The sequence below is a fragment of the Catharus ustulatus genome, chromosome 1, assembly GCF_009819885.2.
Source record: "Catharus ustulatus isolate bCatUst1 chromosome 1, bCatUst1.pri.v2, whole genome shotgun sequence".
Taxonomy (NCBI): domain Eukaryota; kingdom Metazoa; phylum Chordata; class Aves; order Passeriformes; family Turdidae; genus Catharus; species Catharus ustulatus.
The window spans coordinates 72,798,988-72,812,060 of record NC_046221.1 but is presented as its reverse complement, the minus strand read 5'-3'; the positions used below and the strand labels follow the sequence as shown (position 1 = coordinate 72,812,060).

Here is a 13,073-nt window from a genome sequence, read left to right as displayed (position 1 = left end):
ACAATTTTGTAGTGTCCCTTTGCAATTAGAAGAACATTTGTCAACCCTGATGTCTGCCAACCACAGTCACGCAGCCTCTGGAGAAGCTTATCTTATCGGAGTGCCTTTTTTTTCCCTAAACAGATGGAAAAGAAGACATTGCCATTTCCAAGATCAGTATTTGAGTGAAGAAGTAGGGCAGGATGTTGTTGTAGACACATATATAGAATTACATCTTTACTTCTAGTACTTCTGGCAGAAGCAAGGAGGATGAGGGAGAGAGATACAATAACAGGTGGTTTTTGTCAGTATGGTAAGCTCAAAAATCCTACAGTAACTCTGTATCCTACAGTAATTTTCTTGCAGGTCCAACACCCTTAAAAATATACCTCAGCAGTTCTAAGACACTTCTGAAATATTCCTCAGCTTTTAGAGTCATCATTTTGAAAATCAGTAAGTCTGTGTGTACACATTTGATATTTAATCACTGGAAGTGTTGAGGGCCTTTATGCAGAAGAGGCTGGTCAGAGGAAATCAGAGTTTGAGAGCTGATTCTTTGCCTGCTGCATCTGGAGCTTAGTGGGGGTGCTCTGGGGAACAAATGTAGATTTGGCTTTGGCTCAAGGGAGGTCCCCTGTCATGAGATGACATATGAAGGTTATGCATAAAAGTACCAAACCCTTGCACTCCCATACTGTGCAGCATTTCACAGCCAAGACATAAACAGACTGTGGCTGTTTTAAAATAACAGCTATGGTTTTTTTCTCTGTTTATCTCTGTTTTCTGGGCTATTAGGTTGCTTTTGTTTACCCCTACCTTGAGTCATCTCTCAGGTCTGTGTGCCCTGTAAATTTGGTATGATACTTTCTGCCAGATACCACTTGTACCTGAAATGCTGGGCACTGTCGACTTTCTTTTAAAACTCTCGTGAGTAATTGCCAAAAGGTCATAGCTACAGTGTCCCAAACAAATGCACGTTGTGAATGGTCCTCTTTTTTAGCCTACTTTTCCTTTAAACATGCCTGTTGGGTTTTGAGTACCTGCAGTTAAATGGTGTTGCTTTTGGCAGGGCTTGGTGAGCAAATGAGGCATAATCTCTCTGATCTCAGTAGTCTGGTCAGTCAGCCATGACATTCTCAGTGTCTTTTCTTTCTACACCCTGTCTGAACAGAGCCATAGCCCAGGCAGCTCTCAGTGGGGTTGCCAAAGATTACCATGTGCAGTGAAGCAGCAGATGGCAGGACAGTGGAAAATATGCAGTCCCAGTCCCTAGGTTCACGTGGGGTTCAGGGTTAAATTTCAGTGATTTCCCTCTCTGCTCCTCAAGCCTGTCAATAAACTGCCCTTTGAGAGATGAACTCTTTAGTGTGCTTTGGGAAACTATTTAAAGTTCAGTTTTGTCCAGTTTTGGAAGTGTGCTCTAGACTGAAGCAGAAAATTTAAGCGTTCTGTGGCTACAGCAGTTGAAGTCCTCCTTACCTTAGTGTGGGCATAAAAAATGAGGTACATATGAATATGTTCTGAAAACTATGAAAGGAGGGTGAAAGGACCTTTGCAAATTTGATTGGCTCATAAATTGTGTAATGACTGAATGAGGGGTGCCTCTACAAATTTAAACTGGTTCCTATATGTTTTGATAAAGCCCTTGTTTGCACTTTTGGTTTTTCTCCCCACGGGCTCCCTCTTCCTTATTCCTTGCATGGGATGGAGAGTTCTCACTGGAATGACTAGATGTTCAGTCTTGGGGTGGGAGAAGGTGGAATGATGGGCAGAGAACATGAAAAACATTCTTTTACAGCAGATTTATTTATTCTATTGAGTGATTTCATTATTTTTTAATTCTTCCAGGGTACTTCTGGTTTATTATTTCAGAAATATCAAGATACTTTCTCAAATTCTTGTAAAATTTTGACATTTTACCTTCTGGTTTTTGGGGAGGAGGGGAATTAAGGTGTGAAAACCCAAAAAAAGTCTTGATTGATTAGTTCATGTTCAGAATAAAGCTCTCATCTGTTTCCTTGAGCCTTGGTAACAAGCACATAGCAGGAGATGTGTGTCAGTGACTAAATGAGAACCTGGATTTAAGTGACTTTCTGAGCACCCTTTCAGAATTTGCACAAGAACCAGGCTTTTGTTCATTTTCCTGCCACAGCATTAATCAGACTGAACTGTGAATCTATCATTTCTTTCTCTGAAGTTCTTTACCTTTGGTTAGCTTCAGGCTCCATAGGACCCTTGCCTACTTCATTTCTCACAAGACAGCCATTTTTACTCTCAGATCAAGTCTGTTCCCTGGACAGGGGGCAATCCTATTAGGAAAAAGATTACAGTATGGTATCTAGAGATGTTCTGTAAAACTGTGTCATTGAGCATTCAGAATCAACACTGAAACACATAATCCTAACTATTGGTGCTAGAATTTACGGCTTGGTACAGAGAGTGTGCATGTGCATGTGTGTTTTTCTGAGTGCATGCACAGCTACCTATGGAGATATTAAAATGATGTGAAAGGTCTCACTAAAAATACAAAGCCAGGAAATTCAGAATTGGGCTAACTTTCTGTCCTGGTTTCACCCCATTGTGTTCAAGTATTGTAGACATCTCAGAACAGCAGGTGATCTGACTGCCTCTTGTGTTCCTAGAGGAAGTATAAACTAACTTAAATGGGAAATATCACAAAAACAGGATAACAATGAATTTCAGGAGTCCACAAAGGAAGAAGTATTCTTAAAAATACTGTTATTAAAACAGTAGTGAGCATGACAATCTGAATGGTGCTAAATGGATGAACTATGTAGACACTCTGGTTTTTTTGCCACTGCATCCAAATGTTTTATTTAATATTTTCTTGTGCAAAACTTTTGTGGTGATCGGATATGTTAATGGTGGTATGTTTAATTTTGGCCTTTTCTTTGTAAATTTAGGTCATATGACTTCAGCAAAACTGCACCAATTTATCTTGCCAGAAAGTTGAGTTCTCTGTTGTTTATAGCTGCATATTTATTTATATTATTAATTATACTAGAGAAACTCTATTCCCACAGAGAAAGAATTCAGGAGTGGGATTCCATTTCAGACACATCATTAGTAAAAAGGAATATTCATTGAAATGTGTGTACATTTCAAAAAGCTGTTAGAATTTTACTCAATGATTGTGTTCAAAATAGTTTCTCACTGAATAAAGGTCCAATTTTTTTTTCTGTGCCTTATTCATTTTAGAGTGAAAATTAGCAACATGCCCAGGCTTTGTCCCAGAGGGGAGTTTGCTCTCAGCAATGGTTTTTATGCAACCTCCTGACATACCCTTTCTGCCTGTGGGAGAGCTGCCGCTCTGTCTGGTGGCATTTCCAGTTTGGAGCTTGGGTGTGGAAGCCGTGGCACCCTTGCTTAACTTCAGGGTCCTCTGAGAGTGATCACATCCTGCACTGCAGTAAAGACATAGCTCTTATGGGAAGTTTAAGCAACCAGCAGTAACTACAGATAGGTGAAATAGTGTTTTTATTGGCTTTCTGAATTAGAGGAGGTCAACAAAGCTAGACCAAACATGGCCAAGGTCTTTGGACCAGAAGGGACATGCTGTCTTTGTTGGCTTGAGGTCTTCCTGGTATACTGTCATCATGTCTTTTCACCCCATTCTCAAGCTTTTAGGGCTTGGGGGCTTACTTTAGGGCTGGGTTTCCCCTGCACCTGCTCCACACAATCCATTGCAGGTTTTTTTACAGGGGTCTGTTGTTAAAACATTTCAGGGCTGTTACTTAGGTTTTATCCAAAATAATGACTTTCAGGGCTGTCCGCTTGGTCTTCAGCTGAACCACTTGTCCCTGTGCAGAAGCAGAGCTTGGGAAATGGGGACAGCAGGGACAAGGAGAATAGGCTGAGAGAACCGAGAGCTGATCTCATAGCCTGGGTTGCACACCAGCTTGACCGCATGCCACAGCACACAATATGGAGATTTTGTTTTGGCTATAACCTCTGGGCCAGGTGTTTACTTGATTAGTCTGTTATGAGCCTGAAAGGGCGTGTGTAGCTTGAAGATTTCATTCTTGTAACTGTAGAACTGTGCAAACGGTAATCTGTACATTGACTTGCTGGGCTCATCAGTGTTGTTGGAGATGTATTTCTCACCACATCCTAGCTGAAACTCCAACTACTCATAACATGGAAGATGGAAGGAAATGTAACACCTTGCATTTTATGTACCTTGTACTAGGAAAAAAATTGCCTCCTGTATTTGAAGAAGCTGAGATTGCTTTTTTTTTTGCTTCCCTCTAGTTCTCTCTGGCCCTCACCTTGTTACTTCTTGATGAGCTCTTTCCCTTCAGCTGTTTCCAGCTCCCTGAAAAAATGATTCAGCTGTGTTTCAGGACCCCCTCTTGGTGATTCCAGGACTTCTGTAGCAAACGGTGGTTTAGTAAAATCGAAACACATTTACCAAATGATGTATTGAGGGCCTAAAGGGTGCCTTGAGGACTACCACTGTCGCAAAGCTAACCAGAAGAAAGTCCTAGGAGAAAAATGGTTGAGCAACAAAGCTCCAAAGGGAGGCACATGGATTAGGAACATCTTGAGTTATGCTGTATAAGTGTCAAACCCGTCTAGCACTGCTTTATTAGCTTGTGTGGGAGGCAGAGTTTCAAATAAGCTGCTTGGCTGAAGCCAGACCATTTCTCTGGCTCCAAGAACATACATCAGCACTGACTCAGCAAATCTGCCACTGTGACTGGTTCCAAGGCTAGCTCTTGTTACAGTATTTAACCTACAGTAAAAGTAAAGGAAAATTCCTTTTTCCCCCGACTTGAAGTGAAATGATACGTTTCATACTCAAGAAATTTGCACATTAAAAGTTAGCACAATTGCGGGTGCACAGAAAGCCGCGGAAAAGCTGTGCAGTGCTTTGTTTACATCATGACCCACCACAAACTGATGTCCCAGCCACCTGGAGAGGTTGAGAGACCAACCAGATTTAGTCCCTCAGAGGTCAGAAGGTCCAAGAAACTGTATTAGTCAGTCATGTGTCACCAGGTAAGATTAAAAGCCTTGCCTGCTTCATCTCAAGAGAGTGCAAGGGTAAAGGCTGAATGTCTCAGCTTGAACCATCAAACAGCAACTTTTTTGATGTGCTACTGGTTGCTGAGAGGATGGAGGAGGGGAAAGACGGGGAGAAAAAGGAAAAGGGTGTTAAATTTAAGAGCACAGATGTCTGAGCTGCGATAGCCATTAAACAAGGGAAGTTAAAATCAGGGGGTTTTGTACATCAGGGTTTTTTGTTGCCTAAGACTGCAGGGTAATTCAATTTTGTACAAGTGCTGGATTTTCCTTTTGGTTGCGTACAGTTTTAGCTATTGTAGCACCAATTAAACAAAGCATGTACTTAACTACAATTGTTTACACAAGCTTTAACAATGTAAAGAGTCTGTACTGATGGGCAAGCACACTCATGTTTACCCACAGCTCACACATGCAAGGGCTTGCCTAATTCTGTGACAGCTGAAGTGTGAGGTTTAATTCAGTAACCTCAGTTGTACAATTTTAAAAAAACAGCTTAAATGACTGTTAGCAAATCAGAGTGGCTAAAGACATTTACCTTTGTTTTACAGTGTAGTGTATATGAACTGCGATTTAAAAAACCAAAGTGAATAGTTTGGAGCAAAAGGTTAAGTTTTCTGTAAGCAAAACGCCGCTCTGTTTATGTAAGTGCCATTAGCAACATAAACTTGGGAACAGGAATAACACTTTTATATATTGTTTTCAGTATTAATGTTTGGGTTTTCCTTTATAAGAATCTTTGATGCCTCACCTTTTCCTGTTCAGTGTACAGTTCCTGAGGGGAAAATATTTTAATTTAAGAAAAATTATATGGAGGAAATATTCTAAAATAACACATTTTGGCCCACCGTTATTGCTGGTATATCACCCTGTCCTTTTAACAACCCCATATGATAGATCTGAGAAGTGTAATTAGTCCCAAATAGTGGTATTTTAATTGTGAAATCTAAAGGCTTTGTGTGACATCCTACACATGCAGATTTTCTGCTAATCAAACATCATTTTTTCACAGTCACTTTAGAGAACTGCTGCTGTGTAGTCACAGATTTTATCCTGTCATTGTTTTATGAGAGGTGGAAACCTATATCTGTCTGTATGCAGAACAGCCATGAGCAGCCTAAAGCCCTGATGACAGATGCCCAGTGGAGGGTTAGCACCACTGAGTCACTGGGGAGGGCAGGGGCTTGGGCTGTGGCAAACACCACCTGTGATTCTTGTCCTTTGATTCTGGTTGGTAGGTCTCTTCCCTTACTCTTGTGTCCCCTACTTTTTACAGGGCTTACTAGTTGTCCCCTGTGGGAGGCCTTGTGCTAACTTTTCACCCATTGGGAAATAGAAAAATTTTCCTACTCTCTGTGCTCCCTCCACATTTCTGTACCTTGCTGTTCTTCACAAGACTGCCTCTCACTCTCCTTTTCCACTCAGATTATAAAAGGCAATAATTTGTGCTCCCTCCACGCATAGTTCAGTGACCTCCTGTTGCCCTCAGCTGTCCAAATGTTCTGTGTGCAAGTGGATGGCAGGGGCAGAGGTGCTCTAGGGTTGAAGAGCATCAGCCCCCTCCGCTGTGCTGCCCTCCCCTGCTGATTCACACCTCTCAATGCCTTTATCTTTCTGCCTTAACCTCCTCGTTTTTGAAACATGAAAGTAACTTAGCAGTTCATTTTCCATTATTTGAACAATGGGCACCCAAGGAACTGGTACCACATTTCTGTTGGAAACTGATGTGCTTATGGAAAATGGGACCAAGGAGAATTAGTGTGTTTTGGCATTGTAAAGATTATAATGTGTATCAATATATTACTAAACAAAATAATTCAGTTTATATGCTGATTGATGTCTTTGTTAGTGGTATTTAAAGGATTTACTACCACAACATTTTATTTAAATCACACATTTCCAAATGAAAGTTACTTGATAAAGAGGGACAATTTTATCCTTGTGTTACTGGACCACTGCTTTCAGTCTGAAATCTGCAGATTTCTTTGTTACCTAATTGTTTCCCAAGGGATTGATGAAGAATAAACTTTTTTTAAATAATATTATCAGAAGCTTTATCTTTCCTGTTTAGAGAAAGATGGATTACCATTGGAAAATAATTAGGGATATGTAAACTGAAAATATTTGAAAAACATTGCAAATATACAAAAAAACCTGAGAAAACCACTAACATAAGCTACTCCTAAAATTTAAAAGAATAGAGAAAAAGATTGAATGTATAATGATGGAACAAAGTATTTCCAGCTATGCTATACAGGATTAAAATGAAAGGATTAAAGCACTGTATCTCATGTTTCAGGAAATAAAATGATTTATTGCTCCAGTCAGGAAGATGTTTCCCATGCATTACTTTACAAGGAATTGCTTATGAATCGTATCACCCTTATTTCATATATACTTCATTTTGCAAAAGTCTGATTGTGGGCTTTATGGCAAGCTCATCCAAAGGTAGCTGTATTTGCTGAGTAAAATTTGTAGGATGACAAGCAGAAGGAAAAAAAAATCATTTTAGACCACTATTTTCCCTTTATTTCCAAAAAGTCTTGTTTCTTCTTTGTATAATTGTTGTTGTAAGAACAATTTATTTTAAATTGCTAATGGTTTCACAATTTAAGTGCATAAGTGTTTAACATATATTAAGTAACTGCTCTACTAGTTTTACCAAAATGCAATACTGTATCAGTGGTTTTGATCAAGACACAGTTTAAAATTCCATTAAACGCAAAATATGGAAGGTTAATTTTAAGATCTTTAACTTGATTTTTCATTTGGTTTGCAATGACAATAAATCCATTTGCTTTGGAATAATTATTCTTGATTTTCATCACTGTAAGTAGATTCAAGGCTTCTTTTCTTAGAAGATCTGGGTGTTGCTTTGTTTTTTCATTTCAGCTTGTTACAAAAAATAGAAAAGGTTCTCATAGAATGGAAATGATGAGCAATGTGAATTTTCAGGCAATCAAAACATTTTAATGATGTCATTAAATGTATCATTTACAACACATATATGTTAAAAGAAATATGTTTCTCTGGGTTAGTAGAAATGCTGGGTAAACGATGTGTTTGAACATGTTAGGCTTGCATCAGAATCCATGCCAGAACTGCAGAAACCTGGAGGAAAAAAACCCCAAAAACTTCAACCTTTTTCTTGTGTCTGTGTCTTCAGAGACAGAAACCTTTTATTCATATTTTATGCAAAATGAAGAAAAAGGTGTTACAAGAACTTGATAGATTTTTCTAGGACTGCATCTCAGTTGATAGGTAAGGACTGCTATTGAATTCTGTAATATTGATTGTCATTCTGTGGTGTTGCTAGGGTTAATAATGGATTTTCTTAGGTATGTAACAACTACTGTTTTACAGGGAGAGCAGTTTTCCTAAGACCACGGTTTTAACATTAGTTGGGTTTTGTATGTAGTCTTGAGAGCTTGGAAAATGAGGGTTCTTGAAAAGAAACAGATGCTACAAAAGTGGCTCTTAGAGCTGCTTCATCCATTTGGTTGCCTCTTCTAAACCACAGATTCTGGAGAAAAACACTTACTTCCAACAGGCAGTTCCCTAATGATTCACAAAGGGTGAAACCCCAGTGCTGATAAAAGCAATGGGGTACTGATGCAGAGACTAAGATTTATCTTTTTTCTGTCTTGGGGCAATCCAGCTTTGGAACTGTAGCTGCATTAAGACTATGCCTCCTAAAGCAATAGTTCTCAATATGTGTTAGTGAGAGATGTGTCCAGCTTTCAAAACTCCATCTTTGCCAGATGTAGGCAGCATCCTTCTCGAAGGGATGAGCTGTTTTCCACCCTGAGCCAGGCAGCACAATGGGCGACAGGCCTGGGCTGGAGAGCAAAAGCTATTGCATTATACCTCTGCTATTTCTTTTCATCCTAGTATTGCTCCTGCAGTGGTTTGCTGACAAGCAGTAAGTTTTACAGATCAGGTCGACTTGATGAGGAATCCTTGCTTTAAATCTTGTCTAGGATAAATCGGGTTTGTAAATCAGACCTTATGGTTCCTCTTGGAATGCTAACGATCTCAAAGGGAGGGCTTGGGTTTTGAAAACAAATGTAAGCTAATGCACAGGGTTCCTAAAAAAGCTGCTAATATAATGAAAACTCTTGTTAAAGGCCCCTTTTAAAATGCAAGAGCTTGTCAGACCTTGTTTAACCAGGGCTGTTTGGAACTGCTGAAATGACACCCGAAAGCACCCTTTGCTAGGTCTGGCCACATCTCTTCTACCTGGCCACATCTTCAGTGCTGTGTTGCAGCAATTCCAGTGCTGCCAATAGCAATGCAAACCAGAGCATAGTGTGGCTCATGATGGTTTGGGTGTATTTGCTGCATAGATAAATATGCAAGGCAGTTAGCCCAGCGTGCTTGGCCCTACAGACAGCAAGAGTGACTCTTCTCTGGGTTACTGTAAGAAAGTGAGCTCCCAGACATTTGCCACCCACACACATTTTGAAAAGGCAAATTTCAAATAAGTCAAAATATATCAACCATATGATTGAGTTTTGAACACTTCACATTTATTCTAAGGTGTACTCTAAGTAGATGTATTCTAAGGTACTAGGTATGAGCAATGAGTTGTGTTTTACAGAACCTCTCTGAACTGAGGAAGAAGTGCAGAGCCAGGAGACAAATATGGGACTCTGACATCTCTCTTTCCCACCAGTCTAAGGTAGCTTCACTACCACCAACACATTTCCAGGTGAATTAGTATGGTTAGTAGCACAGCAAATTAGATCTTATTCACCTGTGATAACTGGTGGCATTTTAGCTGCTGCATCATCTTGATCCGGTGAAAATCAACATGAAGGTTAACACACCAGCAACTCTGATGATACTCTTCTCAGCACTGAGTGACCATTTTGTGGAGAAAAATGATCTTGTGTGTTCAACATTAGCAAGTATTCACCACCTCCTGACGAAGAAGGAAGCTAACAATTTCTGTGCCTCAAATCATAATTTCACAATTATAAGCCGCACCTGATTATAAGCCACACTTATGGGTTCGGATCACAATTTTAGTCAAAATGGTGCGGCTTATAATCGTGAAATCACTTTGTATTCAGTTATACAAAGATATATGTAGTATTTTGTCTAGACCTTTTAGATAGAATCAATCCTGAGGAGAAACACATTACTATTTCGGACCAAAGCAATGTCATAGCCAAATTGCAAACCTCTAGGACAGGGCTTTTTAGTAGAAATGCTGACATAGCCTTAACTATGTATGAGTCTAGCAGGCACCAACTTAAATTCTAGTTATGATGTGCATTTAATGGCATGGGATCAAACACAGAGTGTAAGACGAGATATTTTAAGATACTGTGTTTGAAGAGAATCAGTACTTAAACATTATTTATGAACCGTATCATTTAAATGCTTCTGAAATGTGCCATTCAGTCCTTGGGTGCATGAAAAAATTTTCTGATTGCATTTCTCAGAATGAACAGTAGCATAGTTTTCTTCCACAGCTTTAATGCTGAGGCACTTCCAAGAAGAGGGTTGGTAGTATTTAGTGGAACCCTTACTGGAATATCTCTGGAAAATAAAGGTTTTCATTTTTTCATTGTGGTGCTCTCTAGTTCTTCATTTCAGCCTTTTGAGGAATATTCCAATTCTGGTATTCTAATATTCCAGTTAACACTGACTCTGTGAGCAGTTATGAGTATTTGTTGTGCTGTTCTGGACAAATCAGCTCTATCTTATGTGATATCTTTCATATAATTAAAGTTAAATTGATAGCATAAATGTTTTCCTCTCACACACCCTAACATGCTGGCTCTTTTCTTTTATTATGCTGAGGAAGTGTTTGCTACAAAAGGAAAGTTGACATTCATTAGTTGTGCAGGTTGACAGTGAAACTTGCGTTAATGCAGATGGTGACTAGAACTCTCATTGCTTTTGCTGCAAATGGGAATGCAGCGTTGAAAGCACTCAGCTTTGCTTATTCCTCAGTTGCAGCCTGAAACTTTAAACCATCCACTTTATCCTAGAAAGAAACCTGTTCCTTCAACTGTTATTTGCTGAATAAAAATGCTAACTGAAATTATTTTGATGGTGGTTAGGAAGTTTCTGAGCTAGTCCTACTAAGTTTTTGCCATAGGTTGAATCTGTTTTTAATTAATTAGCAATAATCTGTGTGAAGGTCTCAAAGTGCTTTGTTAAGTTAAAAATGGAAACAATCTTTGGAGAGGTACCAGTCTGACTAAGCCAAAGAGACTCTGTCACTGGTTTCTGTTAAGCCAGTGCTCCATTCCTGCTGCAAGCCTGTCCAGCCAGGAACAGGAGAACTACAGTACTTTGCTTTCAGAATTTCAAATAGCAGAGTCACAGTGTTGGTGCTGTCCAATTTTTGAGAAATTTGCTTTGAAAAAGACTCTGGAGTATATTTTGTTTCTGAAAGTTTGCAAATCACACTGTTTAGGAAGTTTCCTTTATATAGATACACCTTTTCAGGAGATATGGAAATTATATGATTTTCATCCTTTAAAGAACAGTCACAGCTTGATGATATAGCCTAAATGGCTAATAACCGGAATTGCAATTACAGTAATTTCACGGATACAAACCGCACCATTTTGACTAAGATTTTGCTCCCATACCAGAAATGCAGCTAATACCCAGGAGCGGCTAATATGTGTATAATTTTCTGACATTTACAACCTCAGAAGTGCCAGCCAGAGTGCCGACCCGAGCAGCTGCAAAGCCGGCATTTTGCGATTGTTACAAATTGCTACTCTGTTGCGCCGCGGGTGGAGCCTGGCTGCCTGCAGGCAGCACGGGGGGTGGGGAGAGAGGAGGGAGAGCTCTCTCCTTCCCTCCTCTGCCGCAGCCTGGGGGAGAGACGAGGGGGCCCTGTGCCGCCATTGCCGTGGCTTGGGGAGGCGGCGGGGTGCTCCGTCCCCGCCCACCTCCACCACCACGGGAGTGGGGGGTGCTCCGTCCCTGCCTGCCACCACGGGGCAGCGCCGGGCCGTGGTGACCGAGCCCAGTGGCAGTGGCGGCTGGCCCCCAGCGGCCCTGCCAAGCGGCAGCGCCGAGCTGGGCCACCTAGCTCCGTCGGCAGCCCCGAGCAGGCTGAGCCTGCACAGCCCGAGCCGAACCAGTAAACCCTGCCCTGCCATGGTTCTGTTACTATTTGGCAACTTTGTTACACGTGGGTCCTCGCTGCAAACGACAGAGCGGCATATACTCAGGTGCGGCTTATTAATGGACAAAGAACAAAATATTTGCCAACACCCAGAGATGCAGCTTATACTCAGTGCGGCTTGTATTCGTGAAATTACTGTAGTTTAGCAGCTGATGAAAATTTAAAATTTTATCTTAATCCTGTGGTAAGATCTGAATTATTTAAGTTCTTCATTCTACATGATTCTTAGAGGTGTGCTATTTTTTTTATTATTTTTTTTTTACTTTTAGTAGAGTCAAATGACACAGAAAAGTACTGCAGTGCTCTTGGCACTACAGGAAAAACTAGTAGTCTGCAAAAGACACTTCACATTATTTAATAATGTTGCAGCAACCTACTGTTTGTTTGACAGGATACAGAACATATTGAGACACATATCTAAAGAGCAGAGTTCCATAATGCAAAAAAAACTACATGTATGCATTGAATGTATAAGCTACACTTTTGAGACTTTTGAAATTTGCTAAAAGCATTTTATTACTACAGACATTTTCACTAACTCTCCTGTTTTTCATTTGGGGGAGGTATCATCTGTCACCATCTAATAGTATCTTTTTTTAGCTATTAAAAAGGCATGTAATTTTAATTTTTGTGGCTCATTAGTGTGCAAATGCCATTGGGCTTGTTTAGCCTAAACTCCCTCTGCTTTTGAGGGGACTATGACCACCTTTAAGAAACACAGCCATAATAATCTGAAAATCAAGATCTGAAAATAAGTAACAAAAAATATTGTTTAATGCAGCTTCACTGGAAGCAGAAATGCATGCACAAATTTTCCAGAGTAATAGAGTGAACAACATAGTGAAATACAGTAAAATGAAGTACAATCTTCTACTGAAAAAGTTGAAAC

General features: G+C 40.1%; 1 protein-coding gene across 1 annotated transcript in view; it reads left to right on the top strand.

The window, feature by feature from the left end:
- The window catches only part of GMDS (GDP-mannose 4,6-dehydratase), a 409,594-nt gene that overhangs the window by 173,341 nt on the left and 223,180 nt on the right, over positions 1-13,073 (top strand). The window lies entirely within an intron of this gene.